The sequence below is a fragment of the Oryctolagus cuniculus genome, chromosome 11, assembly GCF_051225735.1.
Source record: "Oryctolagus cuniculus isolate XC-2025 breed Fujian yellow rabbit chromosome 11, ASM5122573v1, whole genome shotgun sequence".
In the NCBI taxonomy this organism is placed as follows: domain Eukaryota; kingdom Metazoa; phylum Chordata; class Mammalia; order Lagomorpha; family Leporidae; genus Oryctolagus; species Oryctolagus cuniculus.
In genome coordinates this window covers 108,505,363-108,531,624 of record NC_142877.1, presented here as the reverse complement: position 1 = coordinate 108,531,624, position 26,262 = coordinate 108,505,363, and the positions used below count along the sequence as shown (strand labels likewise).

Here is a 26,262-nt window from a genome sequence, read left to right as displayed (position 1 = left end):
CAGAGAGCCAGGCCCAGGCTGGACGTTCTTGGCCCCGCTGACTACTCTCTGGGATGAAAATGTAGTAGTTTTTCCTTTTGTCTTTTTCCCTTTTCATACCACGTATCGTTTAAAGGAAGAAATTCTTTTTGACAGAGAATGAGAGAAGGACAGACAGAAAGCAGCAGAGAGATAGACTGGTCATCCATTGGTTCACTTTCCAAATGCCACCATAGCCAGGGCTGAGCCGGGGCTGAGCCAGAGCCAAGGCCTGGAGCTGGCAACTCAATCCAGGTCACCTCTGTGGGTGACAGGAATTCACCTACCTGAGCTATCAGTGCTGCCTCCCACCCCTGCACTAGCCAAAGCTGGAACCAGGAGCTACAGACAGGAATTGAACCCAGGCACTCTGAATGGTGGGCATCTTAACTACTAGACCAAACCCTCACAGCTTTTTCTAAATTTTTGCAATAGCTCTTTGAGGTAGGAAAAACTAAAGATAAATGATAAAATAATATAATAATTGACAGCACAAGCCATTGAGCCAGACACCAGGGTTCAAATCCAAGTTTTGAAACTTGGTTGCTGTGTGGCCTTGGGTAAGTCCCTTAACCTCTCTGGACACCAGCTTTCCCTTCTCTAAGATGAGGATAATTGTGACAACAGTAATAGTTCCTGCTTTATTGGGAAAGCAGTCACTTGTCTAGTACTAGACAAGGGTGTGTGAACTCGTATCCCTATTTTAAGAATGAGGAAGTTGCGACTCAGATTAATTTATTCTGTCCAAATTTGTTCTGTGAGAGCTCCTTTTTAAAGAAAAATTCTATTTCGCACGCTGCTCCTGATAGAAAATCTTTGCTAATTCAGCATTTTCTGTAAAGTCAGATCCACATTCCTCCACATGATTCCCCGTTCCGGCTTCCAGTCCTTCCGTTCCCTGTGTGTCCTTCCTGTTACAACACCCTGACAGCTTGTCACCCTCGTAACATGTCCTGCGTGTTCACAACTGTGGCTTTTTACAGACTGTGTCTTCTGCATGAAGTGCCTGCCCCTCTGCCCCCTGGCCCGTGCCGTGTCCTTCCTCCAGGCTGACTCTAGGCTCACTCATTCAGATTCGTGGGGTTATGTGGTGTCTGCTTAGGGTAAGGTGTTTTTTAAGTCTTCAGGGGGTGCAACAGTGAATAAGAAAGATTCAGCTTCTTCACCAGCAGACAAACCCCGTTGGGACAAGGTAGCAGACCCCACAGTGCAGTGCAAGATGGACAGTGACAGGTGAGCAGCAGAGATACCTCACAGGCCAGTCTGTGACTGACCTCCCTCCTCCTCCTCCTTCCTCTATGCCTGTGGGACACATGGCCGTAGCACCAGAGAAGATGAACTCGAGACAGCCACGGACTACTCATTTTCCTTCCAATGATTGGTGCCCCCCATCCACAAAAGACAAGTATTTTACTTTTGCAATTTGAGAGGCATTTTGTGCGTTGTTGCATTCTAGCAGTCATGAACTGTCTCCAGATTCCAGATCCAGGGACCTAGCCTCACACAGCACGACTGCACAGAGGAGCTGGGAGAGGCATAATAAGACCGGATCAGCCTTGGCCGTGACCTAAGGCAGAGGCTCACTCTAACGAGGAAGCTGTGAAATGCAGCAAGTAGAATGGTAGGAGACTGGGTGCAAGAACGGCTCCATCCGGCTCCTGTAGCCACGCTCTTGCAGTGTGGCTTGGAAATTTCTCCCATCATGAGACGGAGCCTGGACGCTCAGCTGACTAAGGCAGAGACATGCTCCAGTGCCAAGCCTAGGTTTCGGGGGCCTCTGAACGCCTGTGCCTGTTCTCGTGAAATCACACAAGCGCCAGTTCGGGAAGAAATCAAAAAGTACCTGGAAGAGACCCTATGCATCTTAGTCAAGTGTGGGGAGCAATCCGGACTAGACTAAGTTACTCGAATTAGGACTTATTCTATGCATCTGCTCTCCCACAATATGGCGCTGGGAGAGAAGTAAACAGCTTCCGCACAGCTGCCTCCAGTTCAACTAATAAACTGTAGGACTTGCTATTGATTGGAGGAGAGCAGCGTACTCGGCGTGTGGGCAGCCGAGTTAGGATTGGCGGAGGAGGACTATAAAGGAGGAGAGAGACGGCATGCACCAGGAACATCTATGGGGAACATCTAAGGGAACCCGTGCAGCCCCCGAGAAAGCCGGCCGGCGGTGTGCCGCTCCCCTGCGGAAGTGGGGAATGTGGCCAGGGGGAACTGCCCTTCCACGGAGGTGGAAGGGATAGTAGCCAACCCGGGAAGAACCAGCAGCAAACCCGGGGAGGGCCGAGCAGACGAAAGAACAGCGCAGGGTCCTGTGTCGTTCCTCCGCGAAGAGGGGGAGCGACAGTCAAGGTCATCCTAGACCTGCCTATGGCCAATGAATATCTAAATGTGAGACACCTCTATCAAGTTCAGTGGGCTGCAAGCACGTGAGACCTAAGCTGAGACCAGAACTGTCCGGCCGATGCACACACAAAGATTCGGGAGTAATAAAACGACTGCACGTGAGAGGATTGTTCACAATATTACTGCAGTGGCAGAGGACTGGCACGCAGGGAAAAGGAGATCAAATATGCAATGGAAACAGTCTACAGACTATTAAAGCGTGCCAGAAAACGTGTATCTCGTTCTTTCATTTAAAGGCAGAGTTTTACTCCTTTCTAATGAAAAGGAAGTCCTCTTGGGTTGAAGTTTGAAGTTGGATTTCTCTAGAGATATCCAAACAGAAAAATTTGAGATCCACAGTGCACTGGGATGTGACTCCTGCTTAACCTGAAGCCACCATTTGGTAAAATTAATACGTTACTCACACTGTGCACCCTCGGTCCCTTCCCCCCGGTTCTTACAAGTCCAGCCGTCCCCAGGTCCTCCCAAGTGTGGCAGCCCCAGGCTCTCGCACATCCTGTGAAGGGCTGAGTGGGGAGCATTTCCCGTGAGCTTCTTGCTGGAAGTGGAAACTCTACACCTTTGGGTGGGTGGACTCTACTTGGAGACAGGGGGAGGGAGCCAGCCACAGCCTGAAGAGGCCAGGGCCAGAATGAGACAGATGGCCAAGGGTATCTCTGAGCTGCCCACCCCCACGTGGGGCACAGCAGCTTTTCGAGATCTCTGCCTCTGTAAAATCCAGGCTTCTGGTTTCCCTGAGTTGGAAGTGGGAAAGGAAGCAGTAGAAGCAGCATGATCAACTATTCAACATGGTCTTCGGCTTAGCCTGAAGCCCCCTCCCTCCCTCCCAACATCCATAGTACCTGCTCACTCCACGCCTGGGCTCTCTCATGTGTTTCAGCTGGGAGACGGTGCACACCATCGTGGTCGCTTGCTGGCGTATTCTGGGCAGAGACTACTGCTTTCTTGACTTCATCCACAAACATACCTCCGTCTTCATATCATTAGAAACTCATATGCACAGACATTCCTTCTCTTTACTATAGATGAATTCAGTGAGATCCCGGAGGCCAAGGAAATGCGTTCCTTCTGCCATCCAGATCAAGGCACCGTACCTTTGGAACCCAGAAATGTTGGCCAGGGCTCACTGTCCACACCCTGTCTCTTCCCATTGTTCTAACAAGGCAAACAGCTGCTTTGCCAGGGAGCTGTTGCCAACCATAACGCCAAATGCTTATTTGTAAGCTCTTTCCCTCGTTCATAGGTAGTGGAGTGAACATGTTTTTAGAAGAATGTAAATGAGTAAAGATGTAATAAACACCATCATCTCAGGTTCTTTGGTGCCCCCAATATCCCAGGTTCCGCCATGCACCCTTTCCTAGATACAATCTCTGCCAATTTTCACCATTTCTAGGGAGGCTATCCCTATCACCCCCAGTTCCTTGGTGAGGAAAGGGAGGCTTTGAGAAGTGAAGAATGTACCAGAGTGACATCCAGTTGGTGACAAGATGGGGACTAAAAAATAGGTTTTCTTCCTGCAAATCCAATGCTCTAGCTACCTATTATTTTGTTACTTTTTATTTTCTCAAAGGGTGGTTGTTTAACAGTCTACAGCCTTCCTTATCTGCAACATATAGTCAGTTACAAATTTTATTTATTAAAATTGTATTGCAGGGGTCAGTGCTGTGGCGCAGTGGGCTAAGCTTCTGCCTGAGGCACCAGCATCCCATATGGCTGCCGGTTCAAGTCCTGGCTGCTCCTCTTCTGATCCAGCTCCCCACTATGGTCTGAGAATGGCCCAAGTGCTTGGGCCCCTGCACCTGCGTGGGAGGTGCAGAAGAAGCTCCTGGCTCCTGGCTTGGATTGGTTGAGCTCCAGCTGTTCTGGCCATTTGGGGAGTGACCCGGCATGTAGAACACCTTTCTGTCTTTCCCTCTCTCTAGCTCTGTAACTCTGCCTCTTAAATAAATTAAAAAAAAAACTTTTAAAATTGTATTGCAACCATATATGAACATTATTGTTAGGGCTTCAAACAGTATATAGTAGTAATAGCTAACATACATCAAGCATAGACTCTATACCAGTCAGTGTTTTTGATTTTTATGTGTATAAACTACACACAGTTTACTGTCCTACTATTTACTCATTCTCCAATGGTCTTCATGCAACAGATGCAAAAAATGAAGGCACAGAAAAGGCTAAATAATTTTCCTAGGTCACCTCGCCTGTGTGGAAGCTGGACTCTGCCTCAAGAGGCTGCTCACGTTCTCAACCACTTTTGCATCGTAGTTTATTATATGCAGAAATAAAAACAAGCAAATCACTCGCATGTGATCTACTCAGAAAGACCTGGTGAAGACTGGACCTGTAATAAGTCAGTCACTAACAATACTACTCCATGGTTCCAAAAGCTCAGCCGAATCTTAGCACTTGTTAGGCATCTGATGAATGTTAGTTTCTCATTTCCCCCTCTTCTGGGGGCCGGGGAGGCCAGCCAGCGTCTTTCATCTGTTTACCCGAAGAACAGTGAGGACTGTGTGAGTTAAACCCTGTGCTAATCAGGTGCCAGGCATGTGAGCTGACCCACGTCGGGGCGTTACCCTGAAGAAAGGAAATCGGCACAGCACAGTAGTCAATGGATACTGCGCGGGGGGCGGGAGGAGGCGACAGAGAACAGGGCAGTGACACTGACTGGGAGTTAGGGGCCACTCTTAGAACCCGAGTTACACAGTACAAAGAAATCCTTGCACATCTTCAGGAAGTTGGGGTATAATAGGACATACTGTGTGCCGAACACTGGTGTAGGAGGTCTGTGTCTATATCTGCCTACCCGTGAGTCCATCTGGCAACGAAAATCTCATGTAACTTATGCAAAGTCACTTATCCCAGTGACGGCCGGGAGTTGAACCCGGGGCCGTCTAGCACTAGACGCTATGATCTAGCATAACCACTGAAGAGGTGGCAAAGCTTCAGAACACAGATCGTTTGGAACCCAGCAGGTCTAGGCACTTCCGGTCAATATTTGTTTATCATCCAGAGGGAGCTAATGATCTAGAACTGGAGTCCGCACCTGTGTGTGAAAGAGCTGGGAAAGAGTAGAAGGCCAAAGGCCCCCGCTCCCATTTCTGCTGTAAACAGCAAGAGCTCTACTTTTGCACCAAGCTTAGGCCTTTTCTAGGAAAATCACTAGAAAAAGAAAACATGGCTCAAACCATTACTGGGCTAATGGGCCTTCTGCAATCCGGATTCCTTGGAAAACTTTTCACATGACGTTAGGCCTCGGCAATCCCAGCAGCGCCTGCACTTGACATTCTTAAAGTGATCTCAATAAATCACCCGTAATTCATGCAGTGCTGTGCTGAATGGTTCACATTAAGCCGGATGTCTAAAGCTGTGAGTCTAAAGAGATTTGAGTAAATTGGAGATATATCAAAAATGCAGAAAGGACAAGCATAAATGGGTTTGGCTCTGCTTTTCCCCCATCACCATGGGTCCAGTGATGCCTGGTTTTCATTTTACTCATAGAGTGTGTTCAGGGGGGCAGCTAAGTAGGGAGTCATCAAAGCCAGCACCGCTGTTGACAAAAGAAATTCTCCCTAATGACGCAGAGGGTCACACAGGGGCAGAGGGAGTCACTGACACGTCTCCTTGCTCCATCTGCCCCCCTCCCCACACTGCCAAGAAAGCCCCTCTGATTTTTTGTCTTTTTTCCTAGGCCATCACACAGTGCCCAGCTAGTATTTGGTATTCATCTGCAGAAATGGGCACAGCTCTTCTTTTCTTGAATGAAACTGAGTTGGTCTAGGCAGCAGTTGACTTGGCTTGCGTATTGTTCTCACTCTACTGATTTTCTAGGCACCACAGGCTTCTGTTCCCCCTGGGGTTTCCTGACACCCAGGAGGGATGCAGGAATCTCCTCCTCATTTCTGCTCCCTGTCAGCCTCCCTCAGGCCCTGTGCACCCTAGCCCAGAGGAGTCCTGCATTAGTCAGCTGGGCCTGCTACAACAAAATACTGTATGTAGCCCCCATGCTGCGTGTGCTCCATCACAGTTCCAGGCATTGGAAAGTCCAAGTTCAAGGTGCCAGCAGGGTTGACGTCTGGTGAGGGCTCTGTTCTTGGGGTGCAGCTGGTCACTTTCTCATTGTGTTCTCACATGGGCTTTCCACAATCAGAGCGAATAGAGAGAAGTAGAGATTGGAGGTGGAGGGGAGAGGAGGGAGGGTAGAGGCAGAGGCAGAGGTAGAGATAGATACAGATGGCACAGAGAGAGAGAGCTATAGAAAGAGGTCAGAGAGAAACCAAGCTCAGAGCACTCCGATGGTTCTTCTTGTAAGACCACCAATCCTGTGAAATCAGAGTCCTTCCCTTGTGACCCCATTGAATGGTAATTAGTTTGCTAGAGGCCCTAACTCCAAATACAGACATACCAGGGATTAGGGCTATAACATACAGGTTTGGGGAGGATGCAAACCTTCAGAGTCAGGCTCCCTCTCCTCCCTCTCCCCCCCCCTCCCTCCCTCTCCCTCTCTCTCTCTCTCTTTCTCTCATCCTTGTCTCTCCAATGTTGTTTATTCCTGGAGGAGGCAGGATGCATTTTGTTGCCATGATCTAGCCTTGCTCTTTCTCAGGTCCTGGGTGCCTGGGCCTTGGCAGAGAGGCCTTTTCATCATTCCTGGCCCTTCTTCCCATGGCACTCAAACTTGGCCTTGAGTCTGTGGTTGGTCCTGGTCCAGTGAGTTTCATCTCCCTCTACACTGGGTTGGAAAACTCACGTCTACCTGGAATCTCAGGATGTGATCTTATTTGGATAGGGGGGCTTTGCAGATGTTACTAGTTGAAATGAGGCTGTAGATTAGGCTGGGCCCTAAATTCAGTAACTGATGTCTTTGCAAGAGAGCAGAGAGGACAATACAGAGTCACAGAGATGCACCCTGGGAAGAAGCCCAGATGATGGCAGGGACAGAGAAAGGAGTGACATAGCCGCAAGCCACGGCGCGCTGGGGATGGAGAGACACGGAACAGATTCTCAGCAGGAGCGAACCCTGCTGACACCTTGATTTTAGACTTCCTGGCCACCGGGAGGGTTGGAAGCCACCCAGGGTGTGAGCAAGCCTTCCAACAGCCCTAGGGGTCGGGGTACCCTCCTCCGATGAGAGCAGACTTCTCAGAGTGCTGGTTCGTGACTCCAGGCCCAAGGTGGCTTCTTGCTCCTCTCCCGGGGGTAGAGGCTTTTGTTTGTACCTGTGATCCAGAAGCAAGGATTTCACCCGGGTCTTGGAGTAAGCGGGCCTCCTGTTCCTCCCCAACAGCAAAGCTTTTGCTCTCTATGGAGAAGGGTCCAGGAAAGCAGTGATCCTCATGTCCATCCCTTCACGCCTGTCCCTGTCTCCTCTGGGGCTCCCCATTCAAATGCCTGTCTGATCTTTCACGTGAACGTGCAGTGGACAATCTTGGATCAAAGCTTGTGAATGAGTGCCAAGGCCCCTCGGGCCGGAAGCTGCTGGACAGGCCAAACATGTGAAGCCCACACCACCCTTGAAGATTTTGCTAACATCTTAGCTGATTCCCTCCCCCGCTGCCCCGACCCCCCCCCCCCACCTGACCAGCAGGCACCTCTTTCTCCCACGTCTGCTGAAGGTGACACAGCGGTCACCCTGTCTCTCTGCAAGGGTTTGTCTGTCTCTGGAATGTGAGACAGGCCACTGGGTGGCCTTTGCAGCCTCAGTTCTCTGGTAGCCTCAGGGGAAGCAATGGCTTTGTAAGTAGCCTGGCCTCGTCTCCCTCCTTTCCCTCGTTGGGTGGGATCAAGCTTCTCTCCGTGCTTTCAACATTCTGAGCAGAAGTGGGATTCTTTAGCAAGCACTTCCACTAAACGCACCTAGAGCAGGTGCCCTGTGGCTTCTGGGGCTGGCTCTCCGCTCTCAGGCACACTAGCTCTGGGGCCCTTGCTTGGCCTAGCTGAAACGTGGCCTCCTGATGTCTAAAACACAATGCCGATGGGATTATCCCAGGAGTCCAATTCCATCCCAGCAGCCCAATATTTTAAAAAAGAAGGCGCTACAGCGACCTCACAGGTTGGTATAGTCATGGTTCAAGGTATCTTGGCTCAGCTGGGGAAAAAAAAAATGGCGTATTTGTTTTCTGAGCTGGGGAGGTATAGAGCAGACAGAGGGATTCTTCCTCTGCACTTTTTCAGATGAGTTCTTGCCTCTAACCCATGAGCTCTGAGCATTTTTTGAGCCTAGGCAGAAATTAAGGAGCTTACTTGAAGATTCCTGTTATTTTTAGCATTCAGGGAAAGTTGTGTTGGTGTCAGAGAAGGTGAAATCTATCAACCGGTAGTTTCCATCCTTCTGCTGCCCCCGAGACACTCAAGTGCGTGACGTGGCCCTGGCCCCGCTGAGGGCTTGGCATCCGTGCTGGAAACAAGGAGAGAGCGTCTCCTAGCAGGCACTGCCCTCCTCCTCCTCTGGAGCAAGCATTTGAAAAAGGATTTCTCTCTTGGGGGCAGGCCAGAGCCCGGCTCCTCCCTTCGAGAGGGCGGCCTCTGTGAGTTGGGGCTATTTGCAGAGTTCTGGCCTCCCATAATTCTCTGTGACGCTGCCTTAGCAGGAGTCCTGTGAGCTTTTGTTCTACAGGGACTGTAGAAGGGAGACTTGGGGTGGGAAGATCACACAAGCTGTGAGACAGGGCTTTTCTTTTTCCCCTCAGTTATGCCACTTAAAAGGTACGGACAGTAGGGAGACCTTCTGTGTGTCCATTTTTAACCTATTCCCTGGGGACCCATTATATGTGCTAGGTGCTTGAGATACTGCAGTGAACAAGGCCCTGCTCCCATAAAGCTTGTAGCCTGGTTAGGAAGTGAGAGAGGTTAGATATACATTTAAATCAAATAATAATTTACATTACATTTGCGATAAATGCTGATAATAGGAAGTAGAGGGTGTTGTGTAAGGATTCATTACTTCTGAGGGCTCAAAACCAAGTCTGGGCAGTTAGAAGATGTGTCCATGTGCGGTTACACTCCAGTGTAGACTTGAAGTATAAGTCGGCACAGAACTGATGGTTAGAGCAGAAAACATAGAGAGATAACAGCAGGTGCAAAGGCCTTGAGGCAGGAAGGACTTGATGAAATCAACTTTTAGGGAAAAGCTACACATCCTGTCAAGTGAATGGCTTATGCATTTGAACACTGGTTAATAAATATTATTTATGCAAATGGTAGTACTTCATCAGGCTTAACAATTAAATATTGAACTAAGAAGAAATTAAAAATATAAATATAAATAAATAATTATGTCTATTCATGAGAAAGGATCAGGGAAAGTGGGGAAAGGAAGACAGTCAGTAGCTTTTTCCTTTTAACAAAGATCATAACGTAGCACTAAAAGTCTTAGCTCTCACTGGCGCCTTTTTTTGTTTTTACTAAGAGAAGCCAGGAGAAGGCTTCTTCTGTTTTTAAAATTAATTTTTAATTATTTTTCATTTTATTAGAGAGGCAGAGAAACAGATGCAGAAAGATCTCCTATCTGCTGGTTCACTCCCCAAATGCTCACAACATCCAGGGCTGGGCCAGGCTGAAGCCAAACCCTGGATCTCCACCTTGGTCTCGCATGTGGGTGGCAGGGACTCCAGCCTTTGAGCCATCACCTGCTGTCTCCCAGGGTGTGCATTATCCGGAAGCTGGATCAGAAAGGGAGGAGCCAAGATTCAAACCCGGGCGCTCTGATACGGCGTGGGGATGTCCCGGTGACATTGTAACTGCCAAGCTGCTCACCCTGTCTCATGGTGCCCGTGTCCCCTGTGTCCTTTCTCTTGTCTCACTCTCTTTCTCTATTCCTGCTTTCCACTTCTTTGCACTCCCGTTGCCTTGCCTCCTCCCTGTCATCACGCACAGTGGCAGGTTCATGCCTGTGTCCCCCTTGAGCCCTTCTGCCATACTCCTGCCTTCCCTGCAGGGGCAGAGCCCACAGCCCTTCTCCCTTTAGCTGGTCACGCATTTGACAAGTCCTGGTCTCAGGGAGTGAAGTGCTGAGTCTCCTGCCCCTTCCCACCCCCATGCACACCCAAACCAAAGCAAATCATCAGAGTCGTTTTCCACACTAGCAACCCAGTGGTAACGCACAAGGAAGAGAAGTCCTTGGTTCTCATCCACTCATTCCATACAGATGTGTATGTGGGTGGCACTGTGGGCTTTGGAAGTGTCCGATACTGCGCATGTGAAGAGGAAAAAGTTCAAGGGGAATTATGAAAAAAAAATAAAAAAAATTAAAATAAATAAATAAAGGAAAATAACACCATACTAAAACCCTTAAGGGAATACATTATTGCATGGATGGCACAAGTCACCAAAAAAAAAAAAAAAAAAAAAAAAAAAAACTTTCAAAGGATAAAAAAGAAAAAGCACTTGGAAATTAAAATGATGACAGTTGAAATGAAAAATATAATCCATACAAGAGTTGGAAATTACACTTGAGGTTATCATCCAGAAAGCAGAAAAAAGTCAGAGAGAGAAAACAGGAGAGAAAACATAAGGAACTAATTCTATCAAGCCTGGAAGTTCAAAGTTCTGGAAGAAGGTCCGGAGAGAAAGAAAATTATGAAGGAGATAATGTAATAAAAGATCTCAATAACCACAAGAGTGTGCATTTCCTTCCGTCAGAGGGGTCTCTCTCTCTCCAGTCTGGCTTGGTGAACCGCATGGCCAGCAGCAGGGGGCCGAGGTTCCACGCCTGAGCCTCCGGGGTCTCGGTGCTCGTCCACCTGTGCTCTCGGACAACTGCTAACTTCTGACATTTGGGCACATGCGGCGACTCAAGCTGATCCCCGCCTCTCCGCAGCACCTAGCCAGATCACCGGGCCTGTGTAGCCGCTCCTAGACCACATGGTTATCAGGAACTAACCCCTGAGCTGTGCAGAGACCCTCGGCGAACTGATACAATGAGTCTGTCCATAGAAAAGTTCCACTGAGAGATCATCCCATGAATGATAAAAGCCCCCCACAAAGGCACATCATGGTGAAACTTCAGACCGGCCAGATAAGGAGAAAATCCTAAAGAAAAAGGAGATCACATACGAAGGAACAAACAGACATGAGAATTTCATCAGCTATTTTTTGGAAAAATTACAAAATTTATTAAAGTTAACGTTCCACGATTCCATACAAATCAAATTGAAAAAAAAAAAAAATTCTAGGCCTACAAACTATCACCTATGGTCATTCGCCATCTTTCTTCCACAAATGTCAAAAGTGTATTTCTTGGAACAATACAAAAATTCTTTAGAAAGCCAAATCCACTGTCCATTGCACTGGGTAAGAAACCTGCTGGAATTCTTGATAGCGGCACTAGATGCCGGAAAGGAATGGTTCTTTAGTCCAAAGGGAAAAATAGTTCTAACCTATACGTTTATCTCCCTACACGATGGGTTTGCTCTCTGCTGCTGCTATAACAAATGACAACAAACGTAGCAACGTGAAACAGCACCAAAGTGTTGTCCCACTTTGTGGTTCCGAGGTGCAGCAGGGTCCCCTGGGGGTGAAGCCGGAGTCTCGGGGGACTGAAGTCACGGTGTTGGCAGGGTCCCATCTCCGGAGGCTCCAGGTTGAGGATGCTCTTCAGAGCTCATCCGGGTTGGTGACAGAATTCAGCTATTTTGCATTTTAAGACAGAGACCCTTGTTTCCTTGCTGAATGCTGGCCACAGGGCTCTTTCTCAGCTTTGAGAGGCTGCCCGCATTCCTAGCCTCGTGGTCTCCTTCCTTCATCTTCAAAGCCATAAACGCTGTAGCAAGGCCTGCTCACGCTGCAGATCTCTGAGGTCCCCTCTGCCTCAGCTGTCGTCTGTTCTCAGCCAGGGAAAGATCTCTGTTTTGAAGGTTTTGTTCATTATGCTGGACCCATCTGGATCTCAGAAATATTTTCCCCATCTCAAGGTCAACGACCTTGGTGACCCTGTGAGTCCTCTTTGGCTGTGTGATGTAACATAGCCAGAGGTTCTGCGGCCGGCGCTGCAGCTCACTAGGCTAATCCTCCGCCTTGCGGTGCCGGCACACCGGGTTCTAGTTCCAGTCGGGGCGCAGGATTCTGTCCCAGTTGCCCCTCTTCCAGGCCAGCTCTCTGCTGTGGCCTGGGAGTGCAGTGGAGGATGGCCCAAGTGCTTGGGCCCTGCACCCCATGGGAGACCAGGAGAAGCACCTGGCTCCTGCCTTCGGATCAGCGCGGTGCGCAGGCCGCAGCGTGCCAGCCGTGGCGGCCATTGGAGGGTGAACCAACAGCAAAGGAAGACCTTTCTCTCTGTCTCTCTCTCTCTCACTATCCACTCTGCCTGTAAAAAAAAAAATAGCAACAGGTTCTGAAGACTTATGGGTAACATTCTGGGGGCACTGCTAATCACTCTAGCATGCAAGTTATGAAATCCATGTAAGGCTGGCGCTGTGGCGTAGCGGGTAAAGCCGCTGCCTGTAGTGTCGGCATCCCATATGGGCGCCGCTTCGAATCCCAGCTGCTCCACTTCTGATCCAGCTCTCTGCTGTGGCCTGGGAAAGCAGTGGAAGATGGCCCAAGTCCTTGGGCTCCTGCACTCACATGGGAGACCCAGAAGAAGCTCCAGGTGCCTGGCTTTGGATCGACGCAGCTCCAGCCTTTGCGGCCACCTAGGGAGAGAACCAGCAGATGGAAGATCCCTCTCTCTCTCTCTCTCTCTCTGCCTCTGCCTCTCTATAACTCTGCCTTTCAAATAAATTAATATTTAAAAAGGAATTAAGTGTAGTACTAGAATTAAGACTTGGCTTCAAAATTGTACCCTTCCATATTCTGTTTCTCTGAGTGCTACTGAACAGTTCCCCCACAGAAAAAGATGTAAACTCCCCCGTATGCTGTGCTAAGTCTCATAGAAAGAAAGCAGAAGTAGCTCTATTAAATGTAGAGAAGGCACATCTTTCTATACAAGAGTTCTTCAAACACCTCATGGAAAAACAGAATTAAAAGATAAATTTATTTTAGTTCAAACCATTTTGAAATACAGGCATCATTTTTTTCATTATATTTGTTTTCCATGAACCTTTTGAAGACCCCTTGTATGCACAGATTGAAAGTTGTTTTTTTGTTTGTTTGTTTGTTTGTTTACAGGTGTGTGCATTTGATGCAGCAGTTATGATGCCACCTGGGATTCCCACATCCCATATCAGAATGTCTGCTTTCAAGTCCTGGGTCTGGCTCCAAGTCCAGCTTCCTGCTAATGCACACCCTTGGAGACAGCAATGATGGCTCAAGTAGTTGGATCCCTGTCACCCATAGAGGGGACCTGGATTACGTTCCAGGCTCCAAGTTTTGGCCTGGCTCTGTCCTGATTGTTGCAAGAATTTGGGGGAGTGAACTAGCAGATGAAAGACTTCACTGTGTCTGTCTGTGTGTGTGTGTGTGTGTGCCTTTCAAATAAAGAAAAATAAATAAAAAAATTTTAAGTCCATTGAAAATTAAAAAGATAGATAAAAAATTTGCACCAAAATAAACTTATAAGTGCAGTTTCCACAAATGTTTGAAGTTCCCTAATATGATACATCTAGTACTGACGGATGTAAAATGCCCTTCTTCCTGGGGGCAATAAAAATGCTTGAGAAGTATGGAATTAGAAGGTTGCCCTTAGCTCTAGTATTACTTAAAATGAATTCACTGTCAACTATTTACTGGGAGGCATTTATTCACTCATTCAATAACCATTCAGGGAGTAGCCACCTCCACAGGTGAGGAGACACAGGGCTCCATCTGTTAGAGACAGAATTAGAAAAACAAACACCATCATTCAAAAGGCTATGAAACAGGGGCCAACTGGAAGTTTGTAAAAGCTCCATGGAAGGACAACAGACTAAGGAGTGAGCCTCAGGGTGTGGGGAAAAATGAAACAATCTAACAGCATTTTAGTTAGACTTTGGAGGAAAAAGAAGCAATTGCACTCACTCCCCACTTCTTCATTGCTAGAGCCTGCAAGAATATTCTAGGGATCGCTTCATTTTATCACCACACGTCCGAGTGACTAGGAGCTGGTTTTACCTCCACTTTACAGCAGAGAACAGTGAAGCTTGAAGAGGGATGGAGCTGCCCAGGGCTGCCAGCTCTGAAGGGGTGGTGGAGCTCTGTGCCACGTGGTGTGCCTTGGGATTGCCTGCCCATGCACACTTGCCTTCCAGCTACACCCTCGTCTATTGCCTCCAGCTACAGAGTACCATGTCGCTCCCCCTCTTCATGGAGGAACGACACCAAACCCTGCCTAGGCTTCATATCCGAGTCACTGCACCATTATGTCGCTCCCCCTCTTTGTGGAGGAACGACACAGGACCCTGCATTGTTCTTTTGTCTGCTCGGCCCTTCCCGGGTTTGCTGCTGGTCCTTCCCGGGTTGGCTACCGTCCCTTCCACCTCCGTGGAAGGGCGGTTCCCCCTGCCACTTTCCCCACTTCCGCGGGGGAGCAGCACACCGCCGGCCAGCTCTCTTGGGGGCTGCACAGGTGTTCCTTCAGATAGATGTTCCCGGTGCATGTTGTCTCTTTCCTCCTTTATAGTCCTCTTCCACCAATCCCAACTCTGCTACCCACACGCCGAGTATGCTGCTCTCCTCCAATCAGGAGCAGGTCCTGCAGCTTATTGGTTGAACTGGAGGCAGCTGTGTAGAAGCTGTTTCCTCCTCTCCCAGCGCCATATTGTGGGAAAGCAGATGCATACAATAAGTCTTAATTCCAGTAACAGTCTAGTCCGAGTTGCTCCCCACAGATCCCCCTTTCTTTTTATTTTTGGCGTTGATACGTGCCTGTCTTCGGTGCCCCGCGGCACACACTCTGCTCTGCTTGCTAGAGTTGCCCACAGGTGCTTACAAGCCCTACCAATCAGGCAAACTGAATCCGGGTCCTCTCTTCGCCATGTTGTGAGGAGGTTTTTAGGCGCTGATGCGTGCCTGTGTTCGGTGCCCTGCAGCGCATGCTCTGCTCTGCTAGAACTGCCTGCAGGTGCTTACAAGCCCTACCAATCAGGCAAACTGAATCCAAGCCCTCTCATTGCCGTCTTGTGGGGAGACTTATTGGTGTTGATTCGTGCCTATCTTCGGTGACCTGCAGCCGCCCACAGGTGCTTATCGTCTTACTAATCAGGCAGACCGAATCTAAGCTCTCTCATTGCCATGTTGTGGGGAGGCCTTATTTTTCTCTATATCTCCGGGCATTCCTATCTCTCCTATTTTACTTCTATCTGCCAGCATTCCTATTTCTCTCATTTTACTTCTAAACTTCTGTTTCTCTTATCCCCGCGGCTTCCCGGCGCCCGCCCCGAGGTTGCTTCTCGGCGCCTCGCCCCGCGGCGGCTTCCCGGCTCTGAGCCACTTCCCGGCTTCGCACGCTCCGCGGTCTCTGCGCCCTTTGCGCCCGCACCACGGCCTTCGCGCCAGCCCCACGTTCTCCCCGTTCATGCCCCTCGCGCTCTCTCTGCGCGCGGCGGCTTCCGCGAGTCACACAGCCTAGCTCACGTTTCCGCCACCGGTATTCAGTCTAAGTTCCCCGGGCTAACCTGGCGAATTCAACCTAGCTCACGTCTGCGCCTTTCGGTTTGGCTTCCTGTCTTTTGCTCCCCGGGCTAATCTGAGAGATTCCAACCTGGCCCACGTCTCCGCCTCTGGTTCCAGATTTTCGCCCCTTGTTCCCTGGGCTGACTTGAAGAATTCCAACCTGGCTTACGTCTCCGCCTCGGCCTGCCCCCGCGGCTGCATCCTCCCTAACATTTTTCTCTACCCTGTATGTTTCCCTAAGTTTTCTTCCAACAATATTCCCCTCTCACTTCTCCTGGCTTCTCCCCACAGTCCGTATCCGAGTCTAAGTTTCCTCTAGGTTTCACTTTCGCTTTCAACCTGCAGTCCGTATCTGAGTCTAAGTTTCTTCTTGCTTTCACTTTAAATCCTAGCTTTCAATCCTAACTTCTTTCCCACAGTCCGTATCCGAGTCTATGCCTAGGCTTTCGATAGCTTCTTCCGGCACCTTTTCTGTCCGGCTTTTCCCTAGGCTCTTTGCTAGTCTCTCTCTCCGGTATTTTCCCACTTCTTCCCTCTTCTTCCCTCCTAGGTTTCCTATCCGAGTCACGGCACCATTATGTCGCTCCCCCTCTTCATGGAGGAACGACACTAAACCCTGCCTAGGCTTCATATCCGAGTCACGGCACCATTATGTCGCTCCCCCTCTTCGTGGAGGAACGACACAGGACCCTGCGTTGTTCTTTTGTCTGCTCGGCCCTTCCCGGGTTTGCTGCTGGTCCTTCCTGGGTTGGCTACCGTCCCTTCCACCTCCGTGGAAGGGCGGTTCCCCCTGCCACTTTCCCCACTTCCGCGGGGGAGCAGCACACCGCCGGCCAGCTCTCTTGGGGGCTGCACAGGTGTTCCTTCAGATAGATGTTCCCGGTGCATGTTGTCTCTCTCCTCCTTTATAGTCCTCTTCCACCAATCCCAACTCTGCTACCCACACGCCGAGTATGCTGCTCTCCTCCAATCAGGAGCAGGTCCTGCAGCTTATTGGTTGAACTGGAGGCAGCTGTGTAGAAGCTGTTTCCTCCTCTCCCAGCGCCATATTGTGGGAAAGCAGATGCATACAATAAGTCTTAATTCCAGTAACAGTCTAGTCCGAGTTGCTCCCCACAGATCCCCCTTTCTTTTTATTTTTGGCGTTGATACGTGCCTGTCTTCGGTGCCCCGCGGCACACACTCTGCTCTGCTTGCTAGAGTTGCCCACAGGTGCTTACAAGCCCTACCAATCAGGCAAACTGAATCCGGGTCCTCTCTTCGCCATGTTGTGAGGAGGTTTTTAGGCGCTGATGCGTGCCTGTGTTCGGTGCCCTGCAGCGCATGCTCTGCTCTGCTAGAACTGCCTGCAGGTGCTTACAAGCCCTACCAATCAGGCAAACTGAATCCAAGCCCTCTCATTGCCGTCTTGTGGGGAGACTTATTGGTGTTGATTCGTGCCTATCTTCGGTGACCTGCAGCCGCCCACAGGTGCTTATCGTCTTACTAATCAGGCAGACCGAATCTAAGCTCTCTCATTGCCATGTTGTGGGGAGGCCTTATTTTTCTCTATATCTCCGGGCATTCCTATCTCTCCTATTTTACTTCTATCTGCCAGCATTCCTATTTCTCTCATTTTACTTCTAAACTTCTGTTTCTCTTATCCCCGCGGCTTCCCGGCGCCCGCCCCGAGGTTGCTTCTCGGCGCCTCGCCCCGCGGCGGCTTCCCGGCTCTGAGCCACTTCCCGGCTTCGCACGCTCCGCGGTCTCTGCGCCCTTTGCGCCCGCACCACGGCCTTCGCGCCAGCCCCACGTTCTCCCCGTTCATGCCCCTCGCGCTCTCTCTGCGCGCGGCGGCTTCCGCGAGTCACACAGCCTAGCTCACGTTTCCGCCACCGGTATTCAGTCTAAGTTCCCCGGGCTAACCTGGCGAATTCAACCTAGCTCACGTCTGCGCCTTTCGGTTTGGCTTCCTGTCTTTTGCTCCCCGGGCTAATCTGAGAGATTCCAACCTGGCCCACGTCTCCGCCTCTGGTTCCAGATTTTCGCCCCTTGTTCCCTGGGCTGACTTGAAGAATTCCAACCTGGCTTACGTCTCCGCCTCGGCCTGCCCCCGCGGCTGCATCCTCCCTAACATTTTTCTCTACCCTGTATGTTTCCCTAAGTTTTCTTCCAACAATATTCCCCTCTCACTTCTCCTGGCTTCTCCCCACAGTCCGTATCCGAGTCTAAGTTTCCTCTAGGTTTCACTTTCGCTTTCAACCTGCAGTCCGTATCTGAGTCTAAGTTTCTTCTTGCTTTCACTTTAAATCCTAGCTTTCAATCCTAACTTCTTTCCCACAGTCCGTATCCGAGTCTATGCCTAGGCTTTCGATAGCTTCTTCCGGCACCTTTTCTGTCCGGCTTTTCCCTAGGCTCTTTGCTAGTCTCTCTCTCCGGTATTTTCCCACTTCTTCCCTCTTCTTCCCTCCTAGGTTTCCTATCCGAGTCACGGCACCATTATGTCGCTCCCCCTCTTCATGGAGGAACGACACTAAACCCTGCCTAGGCTTCATATCCGAGTCACGGCACCATTATGTCGCTCCCCCTCTTCGTGGAGGAACGACACAGGACCCTGCGTTGTTCTTTTGTCTGCTCGGCCCTTCCCGGGTTTGCTGCTGGTCCTTCCTGGGTTGGCTACCGTCCCTTCCACCTCCGTGGAAGGGCGGTTCCCCCTGCCACTTTCCCCACTTCCGCGGGGGAGCAGCACACCGCCGGCCAGCTCTCTTGGGGGCTGCACAGGTGTTCCTTCAGATAGATGTTCCCGGTGCATGTTGTCTCTCTCCTCCTTTATAGTCCTCTTCCACCAATCCCAACTCTGCTACCCACACGCCGAGTATGCTGCTCTCCTCCAATCAGGAGCAGGTCCTGCAGCTTATTGGTTGAACTGGAGGCAGCTGTGTAGAAGCTGTTTCCTCCTCTCCCAGCGCCATATTGTGGGAAAGCAGATGCATACAATAAGTCTTAATTCCAGTAACAGTCTAGTCCGAGTTGCTCCCCACAGTACCAGATAGGGTTAGCACTCCCTCTAAGCGTTGTCCCTCTCATTGGTTCTGCCTCCACTGTCCCTCTTCTTTCTTCAGAGAGTCCTTTATAATCTTCTAAGCACAGTTCACTCTGTTACCTCCTTCCTGTAGCTCTTCTCCACACCCAGCTCTTCCTGTAGATTTCATTGCTCCTTGGCTTGTAGGAAAGCAATTTGCTGTGAAGTCTATCTGCACCTGAGTCCCCCGACTGAAACCATGGCCAGTGATGTATCTCTATGTTTCTATCTGCAGCACTGTGCCTGAGACACAGTGGTCACCCAATAGATGAGAAGGGAAGGTGCGAAAGAGAGGGTGCAGGGACCTCAAGACAGAATGAGAGATGTTAACAGAATACGGACCCTGCAGGTGTAAAAGCAGAGATGGACTTCCAGGTTGAGGAGTACAACACAAGTAAAAATGGAGCATTGAAAGGCTGGAGGGGTCTGGTGGTGATGCGGTATAAGGTGCCCAGGTACAAGCAGGAGACAGGTCTAATTATGCCAGCTTGCAGCCAGTTTATGTTGAGCTGGGATGCTTTGCCAAGAATTTACTCTGCAGGCAATGGTGAAGTGTGGAAGGTTTCAGAATTGAAGACCAAGATTTGAATTGAGTGCCACTGTTTTATTCTGCTTTATTCTTTTTTCTCACCTGTGGAGGATTGGAAGGTAAGAAGAAGAAATGGGAAAAAAATATTTATTGAGAACCATTCTAAGAATTTAAATACACAAATTCTCTCATGGATTCTCATGATAACTAACTGCATCAGACTTGTTCATGTTTTATGATGGAGAAGCTAAAATTCAGACAGATCTCTAAGTAACCCAAGATCGCGACATTGAAAAACAACAGAGATAGGGTTTGAACCTAAGTTTGTCTGTTCCAAAGCTCGTATTTTTGCACCACAGTATCTTTACAAAGTCTTGCTATTCCATTCTCTTTCTCTTGCCTCCTCTTTTTCTCCTCTTAGCCACTGCTCTCTGCCTTGGCTCTCTTGTGTCTCCTGTGCTGAGTGGTAGCTGGTGAGAGGGTGGCCAAGCAGGTACCACTGGAGACAGTTCTACTTCCTTCTCTCCTGAGGCACAGAGCCTGGAGTGGGCCAGCAGCAGGCAGTCCTTAGATGCTGGATTTCTGTAATGTCTACATCTTCCACGAATCCTTCTAGCTCTTCGAAGGCAGCCTTCCTTCTAACTAATGAACAGCACAAGACAATGAGGGTGCCATTTTTAACATGCTTGGGCGCCTGCTGGTTTGAAGCCTCCTTTTGGGTGTACTTTCTCTTATCTTCTTTCTAAAACACTTTCTTCCACATCTATCAGACTGCCCAAGAGCACAGGAGGAGTTACAGACCAAAAATGGAATAGCCAGTCCTCCTCTCGATCATGGTATTAAGATTCTAGCATTCCAATTCAAGCTTCTCCAAAATGTTTCAACAGTGTATGCTTTCTGTGTGTTTGTGATTAAGAAAATGATGTACCTTAAAAGCCATTCCAACCTCCTGTGATGTGGTCATAAAAATTATTTCAACATTAAATACCTTATTCCCATCCTGTCAGCTCTGAGCCCACTGCTAGATGAATCACTGGAGAAATGGAATGCTTAGCAAAATGTTTTTCTTTCTGATTGCTGGGCTGAGGCTCATTCGATTAAAGGATAAAAGTAAATTGATCAAATATGTGGATGCTTGCAGTTTATTTTTATCACTGCTGGGCAACATTTGAAATGCAGTCTTCTTATGAAATCTTCCTCCCTCTGGTTCCCTGCGAAGGAGGAAGGGCCCATGGGGCAGGCCTAACATCCCCACCATGGGTGAATGGCCAGTTTCCATTCTGAGCCTTCCTGAAGCTTCTATAATGTAAAGAGCTCAGCATCGGCAGAGCCCCCTTCCAGCGAAAGAGCCCAGCGATTTTATGACAAGCTGATGTCAGAGCTTGCGTGGATTAGTGGGAACACACTCAGCTTTGCATGATCAATCTGCAGGGTGCACGTTCTGTTAACATCTCTCATTCTATCTTGGGGTCCCTGCACCCCCTCTTTCCCACCTCTGTCTCCTTCACCATCCCATTATCCAGGATACTGAGAAGAAACTGGGAGAAAGCTAATGAATGTTGAGAGAGAGAAAAAAAAAGGAACCATTGTTTCTCATTCTAGCTATGTCCTTAATCTCAACCCCCGCCTACTTCTAGAAGCTTCTGTAGCTAAGGGAGTGACTAGCTACCTTCCTGCAATGAAATACTAACACTCATTCAACTGTACTGTTTTTTCAAATATTACCAGTAACAACAAATATAATAAATAATAAAAGTGGTTAAGTGTCTTCTACATGCCCCAGATGCATAGAGGCCTGGCACTCCTTATCTCACTGAAACTTCGCCCAGCTGTGTGTGTCATTGTAAGTCATGCTAGGGGATAACTCAGGTACAGCAAGCTGAAGCACTCGAAAAAGTCAGACAGCTTAAGTTGAACCACTGCATTTTTCCTTTGCACCCTGAGTATGTAATCACAATGCACAAAATGTAGCATTTTGTTGTTAAAATTTATAGAGTACTAACTCTGCATCCTGAGAAGTTACATGTTTACTCCCTCCTCGGATTCCCACCTTCCAGGATGTTCCTCCCTGGATGGCCCAGCCCTGCTGTGTCTCCTCCCAGTCTCTACTGAACAAGGATCCCACGAAGGGGCTCATTTTTACAAAGAGTAAAGCTCCTTGGAGTAGGTGGTCTCTGTAAAGAGACATTCCCAGTAGGTCAGTGAGACCCTCACCCATGGAAGAAGAGGCCAGAGGGGTGTGCATGTGTGAGAGGGAGCAAGTTTCTCTCATAAAGCAAGTCTGCAGTGCCAACATGCCCTATGAGCACTGGTTCAAGTCTTGGCTGCTCCACTTCCCATCCAGCTCTCTGCTATGGCCTGGGAAAGCAGCAGAAGATAGCCCAAGTCCTTGGGCCCCTGCACCTGCGTGGGAAACCTAGAAGCTCCTGGCTCCTGGATTTGAATCGGCACAGCTCCGGCCATTGCAGCCAATTGGGGAGTGAACCAGTGGATAGAAGACCTCTCTCTCTCTCTCCTTCTCTCTCTGTGTAACTCTGACTTTCAAGTAAATAAATCAATCTTTTAAAAAATTAAATTAACTGTATCTTCTTTAGGCTGCCCCAGATGCCCCTCATTGTACACACACACACAACACACACACACACACAGATTTGGAATTCATTCTTCCCTCCTTTGTCTATTACTCCCTGGACAAGGGGGTAATAAAATAAGCATAGGTTCTGGGGTCAATCTGCTTGTGTTTGAATCTGGTTCTGTAACTTATTAACTGTGTGATCTTGGTTGTATCTCTCACCTGTAAAATGGGATTGATGACACACCTCAAGTATGTTGGTGGGGGGTGTGCTTGGGATCACTGTGATAAAACCTACAGTGCCTGGCTCATAGCAGGTGATCAACAGGGATGAGATGAAGGCACAGGTGTAGGAGGGACCAAGAATTCAGCCTTGAGGGATGTAGGAAGGGTCTGGCATGGTCAACTTTTAAATCCATGGGACTGGAAATGTCTTCATACCTCCCTTCAACCAGGTATCTGACAGTTTTCTGCTTATTGAGGGAGTTTCTGAAACATTTTCTGACTTGCAGCTGTGAATGGAACCAAACAGTACAGGAGTCTACAGCCAGCCACATACCCTGGAAAGTTAAGGGACCTGGGAGAGCTACTCCGTGTCCTCAAAATACCTCTTACTAAAGTTGACAAACATAGCTGGAGGAAATGCCATGTGGACAAGATATGGGGAAGCATGGGCTTTTTTTTTTTTTTTTTTTTTTTGGAGGATTTTTCTTTTTGCAAACAGCTTGCAAATAAAAGCAGGAGTCACTGGACACGGTGGAGCCATGGCGAGAAGTGCCAGGTTAATGACTAGGCCAAACCACTGCCAAAAATAGCAACGTGCCTTGTGCAATCAGCCTCCGAAACTGCAGCTGCAAGCACAGGGCTGTCTGCACAGCTGAGGACACGCGGGGATTGGTTCACTTCCCTGAGGCTGGGAGCAGAGGCCTGTGGTCCGCCTCTGACTCAGCATGGAGAGGCAGCCCAGAGTGAATGGAAGCTCAACCAGCCACCCCCCACCCCCAGCAGAAGGATGCAGGGGTCTCAGAGCCAGCACGTATTACTAGACTGGACTGTTTTCAAGTCCTAAAGTGAACCAGCTGAGATTATTTCTAAAACACCATCCCACTCAAGGTTTTGAATTGAAGAATCTGCCTTTTAATGGGATTTGATTACAGACAGAACACAACGTCCTTGGCCTGGTTCCCCCCTTGCTATGGTGCAGCATCCACCCCGGCCTGGGCCACCCACAATCAATATCAGCGTGTGACCCCTCTTCGAGATGATCTTGCTACTGTCCTTGTAACTCTTACAGGGCCATGAGAGAAAAAGTGCCAAGAGTGGAAGTGAGAGGGTGAAAAAAATGAGAATGAGCTAGGCTGCAAGTGCAACAGTATGGAAACACACCAGGGGGTGGTTTAATGCATTTTAGTACATTCACACATTTCCCCTCTTGTACACAAAGAGCAACACTTGCTAACACAAGCCAAAAACTCAACTCATATGAACTGCCATCCTTGACTTCATTTTAACAACAACAACAAAAAATTCTTCCTTTTTTGGGTACACAAATAGATTGATGGACTCCAAAATGGAAATTAGAATGATAGGAGACAAACTGGTATTATTTATAATAATCCTATTCTGGCAATATAGAATATACCTTTACATATATTACAAAAATCTAGAAGAATTTCTATCAAGGTGTTAACCATGAGTATCTCTAGGTGGTAGAGTTAGAAATGTTTTAAATGAATCTCCTTTTGAAAATTTTTACTAAAATATTTTTGTAAGTGGGCCTGGCATTGTGACACAGTGGGTTAGGACACTGCCTGCAATGCTGGCATTCCATACGGGCACTGTTGGAGTCCCAGCTGCTCCATTTCCCATCCAGCTCCCTGTTAATAGGCTTGGGAAGGCATCAGTAGATAGCCCATGTTCTTAGGCTCCTGTGACCCATTTGGGAGACCAGGATGAAGCTCCTGGCTCCTGGCTTCGGCTAAGTCCAGCCTAGCCATTGTGACCGTCTAGGAAGTAAACCAGCAGATGAAAGCTCTCTCATTTCTTTCTCTCTCTCTCTCTTTCTGCGTGTGTGTCTCCCTCCCTCTGTAACTCTGCCTTTCAAATAAATAAATATTAAAAATATTTTTCTAAGTGAACATGAATTGTTCTTATAACTGAAAATTTTTTTCAATTTTAAAATTTTACAAGTTGGTATATGAAACTAATTGAACTATCTGACTCCTCAAAAAGGCCAGAATTATTGACAGCAAGGTGGAGGTTAAGGCCATGTATTCAATAACCAAGGGATGGAAATGGAAGGCCTTTGAGGAACAATCCCTTTGAACTATGTGGTGCATGCATTCAGTGTTTGCCATGTCATGGGCTCAGTAACCTTCCCTTGTAACATTTTTCTGATATACAAACTCAGTTTGACATTAACTTCATACTTATGTTGCCTACAAAGGATCCTTCTTTAAAAAAATTAACCACTTAATATTCATTATTTCTACTAAGTGCTCAAAGCCGTAATATCAGCTGTGAGTAATCTGTATGTGTTGGATAAATGAATGAAAATACCAACATGTGTCAGGCATTTGGCTTACCAGTCAAGATGCCCACATCCTCTGCTAGAATACTTGGGTTCAAACCCAGGCTCTGCTCCCAATTCCAGCTTCCTACTAATGTACACCCTGGGAGGCTATGGGTGATGGCTCGGCTCGAGTATCTGGAACAATGCCACCCACACAGGATAGCTGGATTGAGTTCCCAGCCCCTGACTTTGGCCTGGCCCAACCCTAGTTGGTACGGGCATTTGGACAGTGAATTAATAAATGAGTGCTTCGATGACTATCTGTCCCTCTGCCTCTTAAATGGATAAAATAGTAAAAATTTAAAAGAAACCAAGACAACAAAAGACATAAGCCCTTCCTTGAAGGAATTCACAAATAGTTAGAGTTATAAACTGTATTTTATGAAGCAACTGCAGGATAAAATTAAGAAGAGACTTACAGTAGGAAAAACGAAGAGTGTGGGTAATATTTACTAAATGCCTCCTGTGTGCACACTGTGCTAAGTGATTCTTATTGTTACCTCAACTCATCCCTCAGCTAACCTGCTGTGTGTTATATTTCCCTGGATGACTGAAGAAGTCAGGGTTCAGAGATGTTAAATTGGTTCCCAAATATGCCATGGCAGCTAGGGGATTGAACCAAGAAAAAGGACTTCGGGCTTTTGGATCCCAAGTCAGTATGGGAACTGACCTACCCCCATATCCTGCTCTATGCATGGTCTCACCTGAGTGAGGCGTTTACAGAGAAGCTGTGTGGTTTCCAGGAAGCCTGGGAAAGACAGACCGCGGGGCAGATGTAGCAGGAGGGATTCCAGTGGTGACGGTGTATCCCAGCCCTGCGAATCTGCCTGTCTTCCTCTGATATGCATCCAACAGCATACGAAGGTAGAGTCCCACACTCTTCAAGGCGTAATGATTGGCCCAGCTCCGGCCATCACGGCCATCTGGGGAGTGAATCAGTGGATGGAAGACTTTTCTCTCTGTCTCTCCCTCTCTCTGTCTGTGGCTCTATACCTTAAATAAATTTAAAAAAATATTTTTTTTTTAAAAAAGAGGGAATGCCCACAGCCAGGAGACACCCACTGCTGTAAGCTGGCCATGGCTAATGCCTGCTGGGCCCAGAGCTTCTGTGCTATAAGTCCCACCGAGAGCAAATCCTCAGCCGCATGACGCTGCTTCCCTCTCTCCCAATGCCCAATAGCAGTCCCCCAGTAAGTCATTTTCACAAGAATCCCCACCTTACAGAACCCCCATTACCAGAGGCACCAGATGGAGGCCCCAATTCAAAGGCAACAGGGGAAATACATATTTAGGAAAATAATTGCTGGATACCACATGTGACTCATTGTAAGAACTAACCAGAAAGTAGTCTGCTTGCACCTGCCCCTCAGCTTTATGGACCATAGCAACAAGAGCCATACTGCCCAGGCACATGCTCCAAGGGGCAAGGTGAAGTCCATACTCAATGGTTTCATGGTGCAAAGATAACATTCTTTAAGTGAACTTTTTAAAGAAAATTTAGACTGAACAAATGGAAAATTCCACACGTGACCTCATGATGGAGGTCACATTCAAAACACAGGTGCACTGAA

At 48.4% G+C, this 26,262-nt stretch overlaps 1 long non-coding RNA gene across 2 annotated transcripts in view; it reads right to left on the bottom strand.

The window, feature by feature from the left end:
• Positions 1-26,262, bottom strand: part of LOC127491089 (uncharacterized) — a 145,375-nt gene that overhangs the window by 30,098 nt on the left and 89,015 nt on the right. The window lies entirely within an intron of this gene.